The 8,475-nt window shown below is 40.4% G+C and overlaps 1 protein-coding gene across 6 annotated transcripts in view; it reads right to left on the reverse strand.

Annotated features, from left to right (window-relative positions):
- LOC102296139 (thyroid hormone receptor alpha) overlaps positions 1-8,475 on the reverse strand; it is a 121,867-nt gene that overhangs the window by 26,020 nt on the left and 87,372 nt on the right. The gene's annotated exons all lie outside the window — the stretch shown is intronic.

Here is an 8,475-nt window from a genome sequence, read left to right on the forward strand (position 1 = left end):
CTTCAAAACAATCCATAAGGAAATAGCTTATTTAAGCTCTCCTGGGGGAACTGTATCCCAGAGATCTGAAGAATCAATACCAAAGCTGTGGCCCAATCCGTCACTGAGACCTTTTCATGGTGGTTTCTCCTTTAATCTGTATATTTGATATAAATGGTGAAGACTTGAGAGTTCAAGGTCAATGTTTAAAGAACAACATGCAACTGTTTTTTCTGTTGTTTTTTTTAACATGTGAATTTCACTCTATTCAAGATGTGGACCAATAATCCTGTGGCAACAGTTGAATACTGTCTTCTGCGGCTCTGGTGGAACGTTCCCTAAAGACAAATGCTGAAGCGTGGAGGTTAAGAGAAGCGACTCTGTTGTAGAAGACAGCGAGTGAATGTTCTCCAGTTGTAGAGTGGACTGAAATGCTCAAGGCCTGAGTAAAGCTTGGATAACAAATTCACAGCTGTGTCTTCAGTTCCTGAGTGCAGATCTTATAACATGTTCTAAGTATTGTTAACACCCTGGAACTTCAAAGCGCTAATTTTCTCTTTCTGCCTCTGTCAATATAGGAATGCTCGTAATCCGGCACCACCTGCTAAGTCTTACTGATGTTAAGAGGGAGGTCATAGGGTGTCACTGCTGCGACATCTCTCTTTATGTTTGCCCTACAGGCTGTTGATCTGTCTTCTGTTCTTCACAGTGACGCTGCAGGCATGTGAGGCACAAGTACCTAAAAACCAAACTGCACAGTAGCTTTTAATACTTGATTTTGACACAGGATGTCATATGATAGATAACCTTCGTGCTAAAATTAAATTACAGGTAGGGCTGCCATGACTAGTCACGATTACTAGCAAAATTATTGACGACTAATTTAATAGTTGACGAGTTGTTTGAAGCTTTGTAAGATCCAGAAAGACGCAGGAATAGGTAGTAGGATTTAAGAGTGTAATAACGGACTGAAACAGAAGATGGCAGAAATGCATCTACAAGGATGCCAGCTGCCGTTAAACGCCAAAGAAGAAGAAGCAGCAATCTTAGGTATCGTAGCTGTGTCCAAATTCAGGGGCCGCATTCTTCGGAGGCCACATTGATAGGCCGATTACATGACAGCGACGCGACGAAGGCTGTCCACGTTTGAAGACTCCTCCAAATGCGTCCTCCTTCTTCCTAGATTTGAAGGATGGGTCAGGTGTATCCTTCGTGGCCCAATCTATCCCAGAATTCAATGGTTGATTCTGTTGCTTGTTTTAAACTCATTTATTTTAGTGTAAGAACAACTATTTTAAACAGCTGCGCACACATGCACTACAAAATTACAAAAAGCTCAATCTTTTACTAAAATATGAAGGAAGCTGTAAAGAGCCATGCAGTTTGATATAAACGTCAGGATAAAAAAAAAATACTCATCAATGAATAAAACAGGAAAAGAGCATTTTTCAAAGGAGAAATGTGAAACCAGAGATTCCACTGACTAAAAAGATACACAGGTAAAAGAGTAGAAAAGCTAAATCTAGTGCAGGCTTTCATGTCCAAAACAAGCTGCACAGAAATGTTCTTTAAGTCTGACTGCCTATAGCAATCGCAAGAGCACAGAGCAATGCCACCATCAGTGCTCTTTCCTAGCAATAGCACCCAGAGAACTGTGCTGTCTTTGGAGCTGAAAAATCTGAAGGACATGAGCTCCTCTCAGCAGAAATGATTCTCTTCATAACAGTGTGTCGTGATGATGTGCCTGCATTCAGCCATGATAAACTACAGCAAAAATACTGACACCAATTAAATATCATATGTAGAAATCCACCTTTTTACATTTTACACAAACAGGAACATCATGGTGGGAACCACAGGTGGACAAAAATGTTTTGCCAGTGACTCAATGAGACTCTTGGGATGTATCAGTACAGGTAAAATATTTAATGCACTCTGTTTTAATTTGTTCTGCTCTGGGTCTAATACACCAAAGACTGTTTAAAACAGATGCAGGTACCACTCTGAAATATAACTGTCTTTGAATCTCAGAGACTTTGGAGGTGGCAAACCTGGCAAAGGTTGAGCCTTTAAACACCTCTAAACAAAGCATGGTTTTAATGCTGTCATTCATCCTTTGTGCTGACGTTTCAAAGGCATTTCAAGTGGGGGAAGTGTAACACTGAATGAGCGGTGAGTCATCTCCAGTCAGTGTCAACCAACTCATTTCATACACTGGAGCTAATTTTTCCGCCATCATTGCCATTAGTTTTTTCTGCTTACAAATTCTCAATTCCTACATTGTTTTCTGAGTTGTGTGTGGAAAAAAAGACCAAACAAAACTATTTTATTATCTCTGCATTCCAAAGACTTCCACGTGTCTCAGCTATTCAAAGGCTCCACTGCCACTTTGACTTATAGGCAACAATAAACTAAAGTGAAAAACTTCAGGGAAATGACTGCAAAGGGTCAAAAAATTTGGAACCTGCCTTCACTGCAATTCCTGTTCCAATATGCACGGATATTGCATGTGTTACGATATCTCAGCATCCCAGACATCTTAAATCACTGCCTTCTATTCTTATTTTCAACTTTTACTCATAAATGATGAAAGCTGAACTGAAGTGGGCTCGATAAGGAGTTTAAAAGAATTTACTTTTGATATTGGAGTCAGAATCTATGAAATGCCAATCCACCCCCCCATCCAACTAGCTGAGAGCGATATGAAAGCACTGATCTCAGTTCTGCATTACAAACATACGAGGTTATTCTAAGCACAGAAGAAAAAAGAAAAGCACAGAAATTCTTGTAATCACACAAACTTCTGCATGCAAACTTCTTCAAACACACATCCAATCACTCAGTTGCAATTCTGCTTTGCAGACATTAGCTGAATTGCTCTGATAAAAGCTAACTGCCTGCTGAAACATTCAAAGGCTTTGCACTGCGGTTAATTTTGAGACATACACACACCAAATTCTATTTCAGCTCCCCGACTCCAGGCTATGCGAAGCCGTGTGTGTGTGAGCACTTGTATCAAGAACACGCCGTGACTCAGACAGCACAGAGGGGAGGGGTCAGGGCATGAGGCAGCACTCACAGGAACACGTGCGTGCCCAATGATACTCTGAGAATCACACGTGCGCATGCGCAAAAACAACACAAAGCGACAATCCCCTGTTGATGTCGCATACTGAGGCGTCCCAAACTGTCCTCTGCTTTCTGCGGCTCCATCTGCCCTCACTGCTCCTAATCCAGCTCTCTTCACTCCGCTTATCCCCACACAGACGCACACACGTGCGCTCGTACGAGGCATGCATGTAAACACACACACACACACGGCAACATGCATACATTATTCATACAGCTGGGTAGGTACATGGCACGTGCAACTTTTGAAAGTTAATCGGGGTTTTTTTCTGGCTCAGAGTGGCGAGGAACTCTGCATGGCAATAAGCAGGTTTATTTTGGGTTTTTTGGAGACCTGTGTGTTAATTTCTCACCATCTTTATGCTGTTTATGACAGTTGTCTTTATTTATATACAAAATCACACCTGTGTCGTCTTTGGTGGTGGTCTGGGTGAGTCCATGGTGTAAAGAGCTGGCAGCTCTGTTTGATATCTGGCTGATATTTTTTCCTGTTAGAGGAGGTAACCTGCTTAACTGTGCATATGACATCTGTTCACCTCAATGATAAATGCATTTCTTAGAATTTATAAACCCCTACTCTTTAATAACTCTGATTTGTCCCAGCAACATTTCTGCTCATGTGACTGGGATAACCAGAGACTCACAGCAGCTCTGTTTTGAGGCCCTTTTCCTTCTGCTTAATGGACGGCTCTCTGCTGTGCTCTGTGCAAGAGGAAATGCTGTGACACTGTTGTCTGGATGTTCTTCTATGTGTCTGAGGAAATATAGGTAGCACTCCAAATACATGATTACAATTTCAAACATGTGAATGTGTAATGAATGTACAGTGGTCCCTCGCTGTAACGCGGTTCACCTTTCGTGGCCTCGCTGTTTCGCAGATTTATTTTGTGTGCAATTTTGCATGCATTTTTTAAAAAAAATAAAAACAGCGCATTGTGTTCTGCGTCCTGATTGGCTGTAGACCATTGTCAATCAATCTCCTCCGTGTCTCCGGTCAGTACAGAATGCGTTCAGCTGGTCAAATTTACATAAATCTTCGATGGCTAGCAGTGCGACTCTGAAGTGCTGTACTAGGGCTGTTCGATATATCGATATATATCCGATGACGATATGAAAACGTCTATCGTTTCATTTTACACTATGGTTTATTTCATGGTGTCGCAAGATAAACTGTTTACGGCAATATGTTTTTCATCGTTTTGATGGTCACTATAGAATTCATTTCTCAAAGTACTCTGTTCTTTCTCTTATATTTAATATAACCACACTGCGGACGGACCAGCGACTGCTTTTATGTGTTGTTGTTAGCAACAACGACGGTTTGCTTGCTTATTATGCACATAGACCTTTCACAATAAAGCTGAAGATTCTTTTGAGATTTTTCAAAATAACCTGAATCACGTGTAATTGTATGCAGAGTGTTTACAGATGAGAAGCTGAAAAGAGCCGTCAGGTGCTAAAAAAAAAGAAACCTTTATGTGCTGCGGGGAAAAGCCTGTTCTAAGGTTTCTGGAAAACACTGGACTCCAGGTACACGACGCCCAGATGAAAACACTTCACGCAAGTCGAGCTGCCTGAGATTCACAGAATTTACGATAAATGTCTTTTATCGGGATATGAGATTTTGGTCATATCGCACAGCCTGTATGTTTGTTTTCTCCCCAACAAACACAACAATGTCGATGAAATGTTTTGCACCGTCAAAGGCACCTGCGGTAGCACCCAAAAGGGAGGGGAAGATGCCATCGCACAAAAAGTTGGACTAAAGGAAGGTAGCAATTACCATATTTTTCAGATTATAATTAAGCAAAACAAAACAGTCAGATAAGTCAAACTTTACTCAACTCATTCTTCTTGCTTCCTCTACTTCCGTACCATTGATTCATTAATGCCGAATTCTCTCACAGCTGCTCTATTACGATGTTCTGGACCTGAAAACAAGGTTTGATCTTTGGTTTCATTCTATAATACTGGACTTCTTTTTCTACGAAGGTTTGAAATTTGAGAGTTTCAACAAGAGAGAAAAGTGTGAAAATGTTCTCGCCTGTCTCTGGAAAGTGTATAAAGTGTGTAGTGAGGAGTTTTACAGCCGTAAAACATCGATAATAATTGTAAAAAAAATAAATAAAAAGCTGGCTACTTCACGGATTTCACCTGTCGCGAGTTATTTTTGGAACGTAACCGCAATAAACGAGGGACTGCTGTAAACATACACTGTGCTTCCGATTGCCCCAGAAGCACCAAACAGGCTCTGCTGGAAACATGTGGCCGTGCTGAATCCAACAATCTATATGTGACTTTAAGGTATAGTCAGTGTTTCACATTACAGAGTGTGTGATGTGATCCGAGTAACATACACGGGTGCAAAAAGGTTGCATTTATCAAACGAGCCACGCCCTGACATTTAAAGGAACAGTGTGTAAAATCTAGATATCAGCAGATCACAGAGTGCAGTCAGCTGAGTTCTGTTTTCACCATCTCCTGGTTCATGTGGAAAGTCATAGCTATGGATTTAGACTTGGACATCGTACTGTTGCTTGCACAATGAAATTAGGTAGCAAGACCACAAAGATGCAAAAGTAAAGAAAAGAATATACAAGTAAGAAAAGTAAGAACACTATGTACAGTATATACACGATGTTGGGTTACAGGAAGCATGGGGTGTGTTCCAGGCATCATAATGAAATATAATAAATAATAAATAAGGGCAGAAGGGCTGTGGTCGTTAAGGATACGTCGAGGGATGGAAATTGCACATCTGCCGAAATATTGCACAGAACAAAATGTTGCACAAAAGAAAGACAAAGAAACATAATAAATAGCAAATAGCAGCAACAGAATGATTGTATGATTGAATGGTGGAGATCAGCTCACACTCTTAATTTGCATTCAGCTATGGATCGTCCGCTGTAGGACAAACAACTCTGGCTTGTGGTCAGCTGTCCAGAAGGATCGCATGTCTAATCTGTTGACATTAAGTACAATATAAGAAATAAATAAGGATGTTTATGCACATTTCTGTGCATTGGAGCCCTGACTTTGCTCAGGAAGAGGCTGACATTTTATCCAGATGCCGGTTACTGCTGGATGATAAAACATAGTAGTTATGACGAGTGATGGGAATAATGGCGTTACTTTTTTCAGTAACGAGTAATCTAATTATTATTCCTATTGTTACAAGGCCGTTACCGTTACTAACAAGAAAATGCGGTCACATTACTATTTTTTAACAAACAGACGGTTGAAGCTGTGTTCAGCTTACCGCAGCTTATATCAGCTGCACGGAAGTAGCTGTAAGTAATCTGGGCGCTACAGCTTTAAGCAGCTGCGCGCAGACGGCAATCACTTTCTGACAGATGATCACTTTTTGGTACAACACCTGGAGCTCAGGGGTTGAACAATCACATGACCACTTTAAGATGACAAAGCAACAAGGTGATATATACCAGTGTTTTAATTGTGTTGATCGTAAAACCAGAGTCATGATAAACAATATATACGTCTGTTTTTCCTCAATAGTTTCGTCACGTTTAACATCGAAGGACAACGCTAACAAGCACTCTGTGCTTATGAGCAAAAAAGAAACAAAACAAAAACATCCTGACATTTAGTTGTTTAGGAAGAGGGGCAAGTTTCAGGAGTGACGGCGAGAGAGAGACAGACATTCTTTAAAGTAACGCTTTAAATGGTTACTTTTCCTAGTAATTAATTACTTTTAGAATCTCGTAACTCAGTAACTTTTTTCAAGAAGTAACCATAATTAACTACCTTTTCAAAGTAACTTGCCCAACACCGGTTATGACCCTTCACATCTTGGTGCACAAATTATTCGCCTCCTCGACACGTGAATGCCTTTAAGTCCTCTTCTCTGCCTTTGTTGTACTGATTCTGCTCTTTAGCCACACACATAAAACTTGATTAAGGACAATCAGTTCAGCTTGTATTCAAATGACCGGGCAACATGGCAACTTCCACAAACCAGCGCCTGCTGTAATGTATTATGGATCTATTTTAACTATCAGAATGCAGTTTGTTGGAAGCTGTAATGATGTATACACTGACTGACTACAATATCGTTTCTATTAAAGCCCCCAAACAAGATGGTTTAGTCAGCTCATGTCTCATTATTAAAAAAAATAAAGATTTTGCTTTATGTGCAATAAAAATACAAGTTTACCAATTTGGAGTTTGGATGTGATAATGGACGCGTCTGATTTGGAACATGTGTTTCACCGACAGGCTTAAACTAATCTCAATATTTGACAGCAGTTTCACATGAAAAGCTTCTCATTAAAAGAAAATATATTTGGCAGCTAAAAGAAAAGAAGGGGATGCAGTGCAGCTTGTTGCAGGAACGCGCGATAATAGTGTTCTGCTAAATTTGCTGGTGATCATATCTATAATATTGATTTCTATATGTGCCGACATAAAGCAAATCTCAATAAATTTACTTTTTCAGCTTTCTTGCAATTTCCACAATCTCTACAAATAAAACCAGTGGAGACAAATAAAACCGGTGGGTGTGACTAATAAAGCCCAGAGGGAAAGAAACTCCATGTGACTGTTGCTACATATGGCAAAATGCTTCACAATGAAAGCACTATGAAGAAAAGAACTGAGACATAAAAATCACTTATTTATAAACAGTTACATGACTGTAGCATCAAAGACGGACGTGTGGGACAAGCTATGGATTCTTGTTGGTCCATGTTTATTTCGTTTGTTTACAAACTTTGGCCCTTCTAACGGTTCAGCTGGAGCTCCTCCTCACCGTCGTTTTGTTACACTTTTGCTAATTTAGTTCAGTTTTATTTAATTAATACACTCTTTGGGTCTCTGTACTCCAACATCCTCGCCACACAGCAGTGGCTTCAGTTTGCTGTGTCTTTAGTTTCTTCTTCATCAGGCCTGAAGTGAGTCTCTGTGAATTTATCTCGTGAAGCAGTAAAAGCATGTGCTGCGTGTGTGTGTGTGTGTGTGTGTGTGAGAGAGAGTGTGTAGCTGCACGTGCAGGAGGAACAGTGAGTACAGCAGGCAGCGTGACAGTGCTCAGCCGTCCCTTTTACTGCTCCTAAAATTCTGCTAAATCCATGGCATTCCTTCTCTTTACCTGCTGAGACAACAGCCTGTCTGAATCATTTGTTCAGCTTCTATTTTTCACTTCATACCTCAAATTATTTGAACTGGTAGCTAAAAAAAAGTGTGTTGCTGCAGCTCTTAATCTTTCATTAATCCATCCATGCCTACAGCTCTGCTTTTATCTGTTGTCCCTGCCACACCATTAATCTTAGCTTTCCTTTCATGTTTACATCAAAAATGGACACACACACACACACACACACACACACACACACACACACACACACA

Source organism: Haplochromis burtoni, unplaced genomic scaffold (genome assembly GCF_018398535.1).
Source record: "Haplochromis burtoni strain Fernald_Lab_line unplaced genomic scaffold, NCSU_Asbu1 Contig_349, whole genome shotgun sequence".
Taxonomy (NCBI): domain Eukaryota; kingdom Metazoa; phylum Chordata; class Actinopteri; order Cichliformes; family Cichlidae; genus Haplochromis; species Haplochromis burtoni.